Here is a 6,037-nt window from a genome sequence, read left to right on the forward strand (position 1 = left end):
GCTTTTTAAGGTGTCATGCCCATTTTAAATGCTGGGATATCATGTTTATTCTCATTGATTTTCAGGAATTTCTTGTACTTTTGTCAAACACATATTGCAAATGCCTTCACCCTCCTAAATGGCCCATCTTTTCTCTCTCTTCTAATGGTCTCGCTATTTTAAAGTAATCCAATTTGTTGATCCTTTTAAAAATTTAGGATTCATGCTTTTTGTGGCTTAAGAAAGTTTTGCTGACCTCAAAACATATTCTGTTTTCTTCTAAAAAGAAAGGTAAATGGCTTTACCTGTCCCAGGGTCCATTTGAATGGATTTCAAAAACAGGCAAAACTAAATCCGAAGAGCGGGAGGCTGGGCTAGTGGCTGCCTGTGGCATGGTAACGAGTGGAAAAGGGCAAGGGGGGGCTTCTTGGGGGGTGGTGTTGGGTGGATTCTAGTTCTCAGTCTGGGTGCTGTGGACAGGGGGTGTTCTCTCTGTGACAATTCACTGAGCGGTTGGCTTATAATTTGTGCACGTTCAGACACACTTATTACACGCTAACAGAAAGTTTTAAAAGCATACTCAGAAATATTTTTAAAAAAAGGGATGGGGAGCAGATGTGGCTCAGGACGTTGGGCACTCGCCTCCCATGTGGGAGGTCCCGGGTTCGGTTCCCAGTGCCTCCTGGAGAAGGCGAGCAAATGATGAGCAGACAGACAAAAGAACCATCTGGGGGAGGGAGGAAATAAATAAATAAAAGAAATAAAAAAAAACAAGTAAATAAATAAATCTTTTAAAAAAGGGGATGGAAGCAGATGTGGCACAAGTTGAGCTCCTGCCTACCAGATGGGAGGTCCTGGGTTTGATTCCCAGTGCCTCCTAAAGACAATGGGTAAGACAGAGAGCTGATGTGACGGGCTGGAGCAGCGAGCTGATGCAATGAGATGACTTAACAAGATGACGCAATGAGAACACAGGAGGAAAACAATGAGAATCACAAGCAGGGAGCAGAGCGGGCTCAGGTGATTGGGTGCTTCCCTCCCCATAGCTTCCTGGTGCCTCCTAAAAAGAAGACGAGCAGACACAGAGGGCACACAGCGAGCACGAACAATGAGAGGTGTGAGAAATAAGTAAATAAAAATAAATATATATTTTTAAAGGGATGGATGTTGGGGAGCGGATGTAGCTCGGTGGTTGAGCGCCTGCTTCCCAAGTGTGAGGTCCCTGGGCGGTCGCTGGTCAGCTTTGTGCATCCCTGCAGAGGCCCTGGCAGGGCTTCTCTGGTAGGACCTTTTGTAATTCCGAAGGAGAGCCAGGCCTAAAAGCACGACGCGCTGTTCGGGCGTTTTCCGTTTTGGTCCTGTTGCTGCGCCCCGAGGAGGCCACGGCCCTGGCGCGCCACCTGGTGGCCTAGCGTGTAACTGCTCCAGCTCCTCCAGGGGCGGCCAAAACCCCAGGGACTTGGTCTCTGCGCAAATGATGAAATAATAGGTTTAGCCGGGTGGGGAAAACGCTGACTTAAGGCGGGCTTTATTTAGGTTTATTATTTATTTCTCCCCAACCCTTCGTTGCTTGCATTTGCTGTGTCTGTTCGTCTTCCTTGTTTCTTTAGGAGGCGCTGGGAACCGAACCCGGGACCTTTGATATGGGAGGGAGGTGCTTAATCGCTTGAGGTGCTCCCACTCCCTGCTTTGTTGTGTCTCTTGTTGCATCAGCTCGTTGCGCCTGCCCGTTGTGCCAGCTCACTGTCTTCTTTAGGAGGCACCGGGAACTGAACCAGGGATCTCCTGTGTGGTAGGCAGGGGCCCAATCGCGTGAGCCACATCTGCTCCCCAGTGTGGGTTTTCGAGTTACCTGGCTTGGGGTGAAGTCTTTCCTACAAACATACAGGGATTTTCTAGGGCCGGAGGACAAATTCTTTTTGCAGTCGCTCAGGAGGCTTGGGACATGTGTCTGTTGGGTTGACGTATTTGTGTGCTTTGATCCTGCGGGGCAGGGTGTCCCACCGGGCATGTTGACACGTGGGGCCGTCCTGGGCACGGTGGGGTGTTGAGCCACGCCCTGGCCTCCACCCACTTGGTGCCGGCAGCTCCCAGGCACCATTTGTTCCTCATCGTGGGCTCATGGGACGTCACGTAAGCGGGGTCTGCAGTCCAGCTCCTGTGGCATCGGGCTGCCCGGGAATTCCTGGAGACAGAGAGCAGGGCCGGGGGTTCCAGCCACGGCTGCCCTGAGTCTCAAGCCCCAGCCTCCTCCTGGAAGCCCTTTGCAAGTCACGACTTCTGCTAAATCCACGTTTCATTGCCTTTTTTCCTTTTTTTGTGCTCAGCGCAGCCGTGACGGGAATATTCAGAAATATCCTATTTCGAACTCGTGTGGGATTGAGCCGTCATTATCGATGACACGCTTCTCGTCGGAGGCGCAGAGACGAGTCGCAGGCTCCCGGCGGAGAGGCTGACAGCTGCTCTTTTCTGCGGCCCTCCTCTGCCGCCCCTCTGGTGGTTTCAAAACAGAAGGCTTCTCGTTCTCTCCGGAACACTTAGGCTGGGCTTGGGGTAAATTTGGAAGAGGCTGTATAGACGCTCCCAGTTGGTGGACAAAGTGGGGGGAAAAGGGGAAGCAGATGTGACACAAGTGATTGGGCTCCCGTCTACCAAATAGGAGGTCCCGGGTTCGATTCCCAGGGCCTCCTGGTGAAGACGAGCTGGCCCACATGGACGGCTAATGCAACAAAAAAGAGACAAGAAAGACAATGAGAGACACAGCAGACCAGGGAGCTGAGGTGGCTCAAGGGACTGAGTGCCTCTCTCCCACATAGGAAGGTGCTGGGATCTGTTGCTGGTGCATCCTAAAGAAAAGAGAAGACAAGCAGACGCAGAAGAATGCACAGCAAATGGACAGAGAGAGCAGACAGCAAGTGTAAGTGGCGGGAGTGGGGGGAGGACAAATAAAATCTTTTTTAAAAATGGGGGGAAAAGGACAAAGATAATTTGGAAGACTAAAGAGGCACGTGCAGGTTGCTTTTGGAATACATGGCTCCAAATGAAGTATCCACCAGTGCTTCTCAAACTGGGGGCCTCAGAATCACCTGGGCTGCTTGATTTAAATTCCGTAACAGGGGGTGAGGAGTGGATGTGGCTCAAGCAATTGGGTGCCCACCTCCTACACGGGACAGCCCAGGTTCAGTTCCCGGTGCCTCCTAAAGAGGACGAGCAGATGCCTCAATGAGCAGATGCTGCAATGAGCAGACACCACAACCAGCTAGGAGTGGAGGTGGCTCAAGCAGTTGGGCACCTGCCTCCCATGTGGGAGGTCCCAGGTTTGGTTCCTGGTGCCTCCTAAGGAAGATCAACAGACGTCTCAACGAGCAGACGCCACAACCAGCAGGGAGTGGAGGTGGCTCAAGCAGTTGGGCACCCACCTCCCATGTGGGAGGTCCCAGGTTCAGTTCCCAGTGCCTTGGAAGGTGAGCAGACACAGAGAGGAGACAATGAGCAGACGAGGGAGCCATCTTGGGGTGGGGGGAGGTGGGAGGGGGCATTAAAATAAAAGTCCCACAGCGAGCAGGCTAAATACAGGAGAACGGGCGGACTGGCCCAGCGGTCCTCAAACGCTGGTGCGCACTGAAGCGCCTGCAGGGACGGCGGCTGAAGCACAGGCGGCCGAAGCGTCCCCCCCGGCAGGTCCAGGTCGGGGTGCGGGAACTCTTAATCCTGCCGAGCTCCCGGGGGGCTGCTGCCGCTGGCCCTGCCAGGGTCCTCAGCTGGGGCCCGGCCGACGTCGGCGCCCGATCGTTCTCGGGGTGGGGCCGAGCCAGGCACGGGTGGGGTGTTGTGCAGCGTCCCTGGGCCCCCCACTTGATGCCACAGCACAGCCCCCTCCCACTCGTGATGAACCAAAACTGTCCCCAGACGTAGCTCAGAGTCCCCTGGGGGTGGAGATGGAGTCCACTGACCCCCAGGAGACCCTGCGCCCCGTAATCCAACCGAGCGACGCCCCAGGAGGCTGCACACACGGAAATTCACAAACTGAGTGGGGTGGGGGAGAGGAGGGACCCCCAGAAGCTGGGGGGTCTCCCTGGTTTCTACGCCTCACCTGTCGGGGGTTTATTCTGGGGTGTGGGGGGAGCAGGGGCCGCGCTCAGTGTTTTCTCCAGATCATGAGCACGGGTGTCCCGCCTCGCCGCTGAGGACAGCCGAGGCCGGGGGGTCCTCGGGCCGGGTGGCGTGGGCGCACGCGGGCCCGGGCGCGGCCACGTCGAGCGCCGCGGGCTGGTCCTCCAGGGCGCGGGCCCGCTGTCCACCCTCCTTGCCAGGCCTGTAGGTTTCGTTGAGAGGACTTCCCAGGTGGGTGCGGGGTCTCCAGCAAAGAACCCGCAGCGGATGCGGTTGCCGTTCCCGGGATTCGAGGGCCGTGGGGGCCGGCTGCACGCCGTGGGCCGGGGGCACCCCGGTGAGTCCACGCTGGGAAGTCTCGGGCCCCAAACCCGAGGGAGGCCGCAGGCTGGGGGCGGGAGGAGAGGAGAGGCAGCATTTCCTTTCCACTTCTCAAATTTTTTTTAGGAGGTACAGGAGATGGAACCTGGGACCTCGTACGTGGGAAGCAGGCGCTCAAACGCGGAGCTGACATCCGCACCTCCCCCCCATTTTTGGGGAAAAAAATTTGTTAGCCATATGCCCCCAAAATTCCAGGAGACGCCCCTGTGTCTGCTTTGGGGAAGGTTGTAGACTTTGTGCCATTTTGTGCCACATTTTAAAATACAAATATGTTGTTTTCTTCAATTTAAAAAAAACATTTTGTGTAATCTATGTATTTAAGAAAATAGACAATTAAAAAAATCAGTTAAAAAAAAAATGAGAGTAAGCAGCGGTGGGGGGGTGGGAGGGGCGAAGGTCGGCCAGGCCAGCCCCGCCCCGCCCCGGGGTCCAGGGTGGCCCCGGGAAGCCCCAGGCCCCCGCCCCACAGGCGGCCTCCGGGGCTCTCCACTAACGTCCACGCTCGGAGCGGCCCCGCACGGCGAGCCGGCCAGCGTGCGGCGTGTCGCCATCTCACTGTCCTCGCCGGCGCGGGGCGGGCCTGGCTCCCCACCCCGGGCGAGGCCCGCGCGGTCCGGGGGGGCAGGAGCTCCTGGCCTCGCCTCGGCTGCCGGCGCCGCCTGCACGCGGGTCAGGCCGCGTGGCTGTGGCCGTGGCCCCGCCTGCCGGTCTGCTCTCCACGCGCGCTTCCCACGGGGAGACGTGGGCCAAGTTTCCGTCCTGCGCCCAAGCTTGGGTTCCTGCACTTCTTTCGGGGTGCCCTCGTCCAGGGGTTCCCACGTCAGCTGCCGGCAGGCACGGCGGGGGCATCGCGGGCTGGGTGGGTCGAGGCGCTCGATGTCGACGCCGCAGCTGCCCCTCCCCGGTGGTGACTGCTGCAGGTGTCCCCAGTGCTGGGGACGAGAGCCGGGCCACGGACCTGGCCACGGCCCACCCCACACCACAGCTGCGCCTCGCCTCGCCTCCCCCAAGAAACCCCCTTCCTAGACTGAGCGGCCCCGGGGGCAGCCCCTCCGCTGGCTTTTTAATTCTGTGATTCGCTCGTCTGTGCTTGGTGGGGCTCACGGAACCCTCTGGAATTAACTGCACCCCCGCGGAGGTCAGCCCTTCACCTGTGAGCTGTGGGGGCACCTACGGGTGGCTGCGGGGCGGGCGACGACCCTCTCGCCTGGCCCTGCCTGCTGGTGATGGGGGCCACGAAGATGGGCCAGGGACCCCGGGGCGCGTGGCATCGACTGAGCGCCTTCCACGCCCACGGCAGAACCTACGCCCACGCGGTCGGCGCCCCGGGGCTGGGCCCCATGAGGCCACGGGCCCCGGGGCTCGCCTGGGCCTGGGAGCCCCTTCCCCGACCCCTGCCTGGCGGGGCCGAGAATCCTCTGCGAGTGCAGAGCCCGATGGGACCCCCAACAGCCACGTGACCTCGCCTGGGCTCCCACCCGAGCAGCGGGGTGGCCCGGGCCCAGAGCCACGCCCCCACCCTCCCGACCACGCAGGGCCCGGGCCCTGGCGACCCTGCCCCAGG

Source organism: Dasypus novemcinctus, chromosome 19 (assembly GCF_030445035.2).
Source record: "Dasypus novemcinctus isolate mDasNov1 chromosome 19, mDasNov1.1.hap2, whole genome shotgun sequence".
Taxonomy (NCBI): domain Eukaryota; kingdom Metazoa; phylum Chordata; class Mammalia; order Cingulata; family Dasypodidae; genus Dasypus; species Dasypus novemcinctus.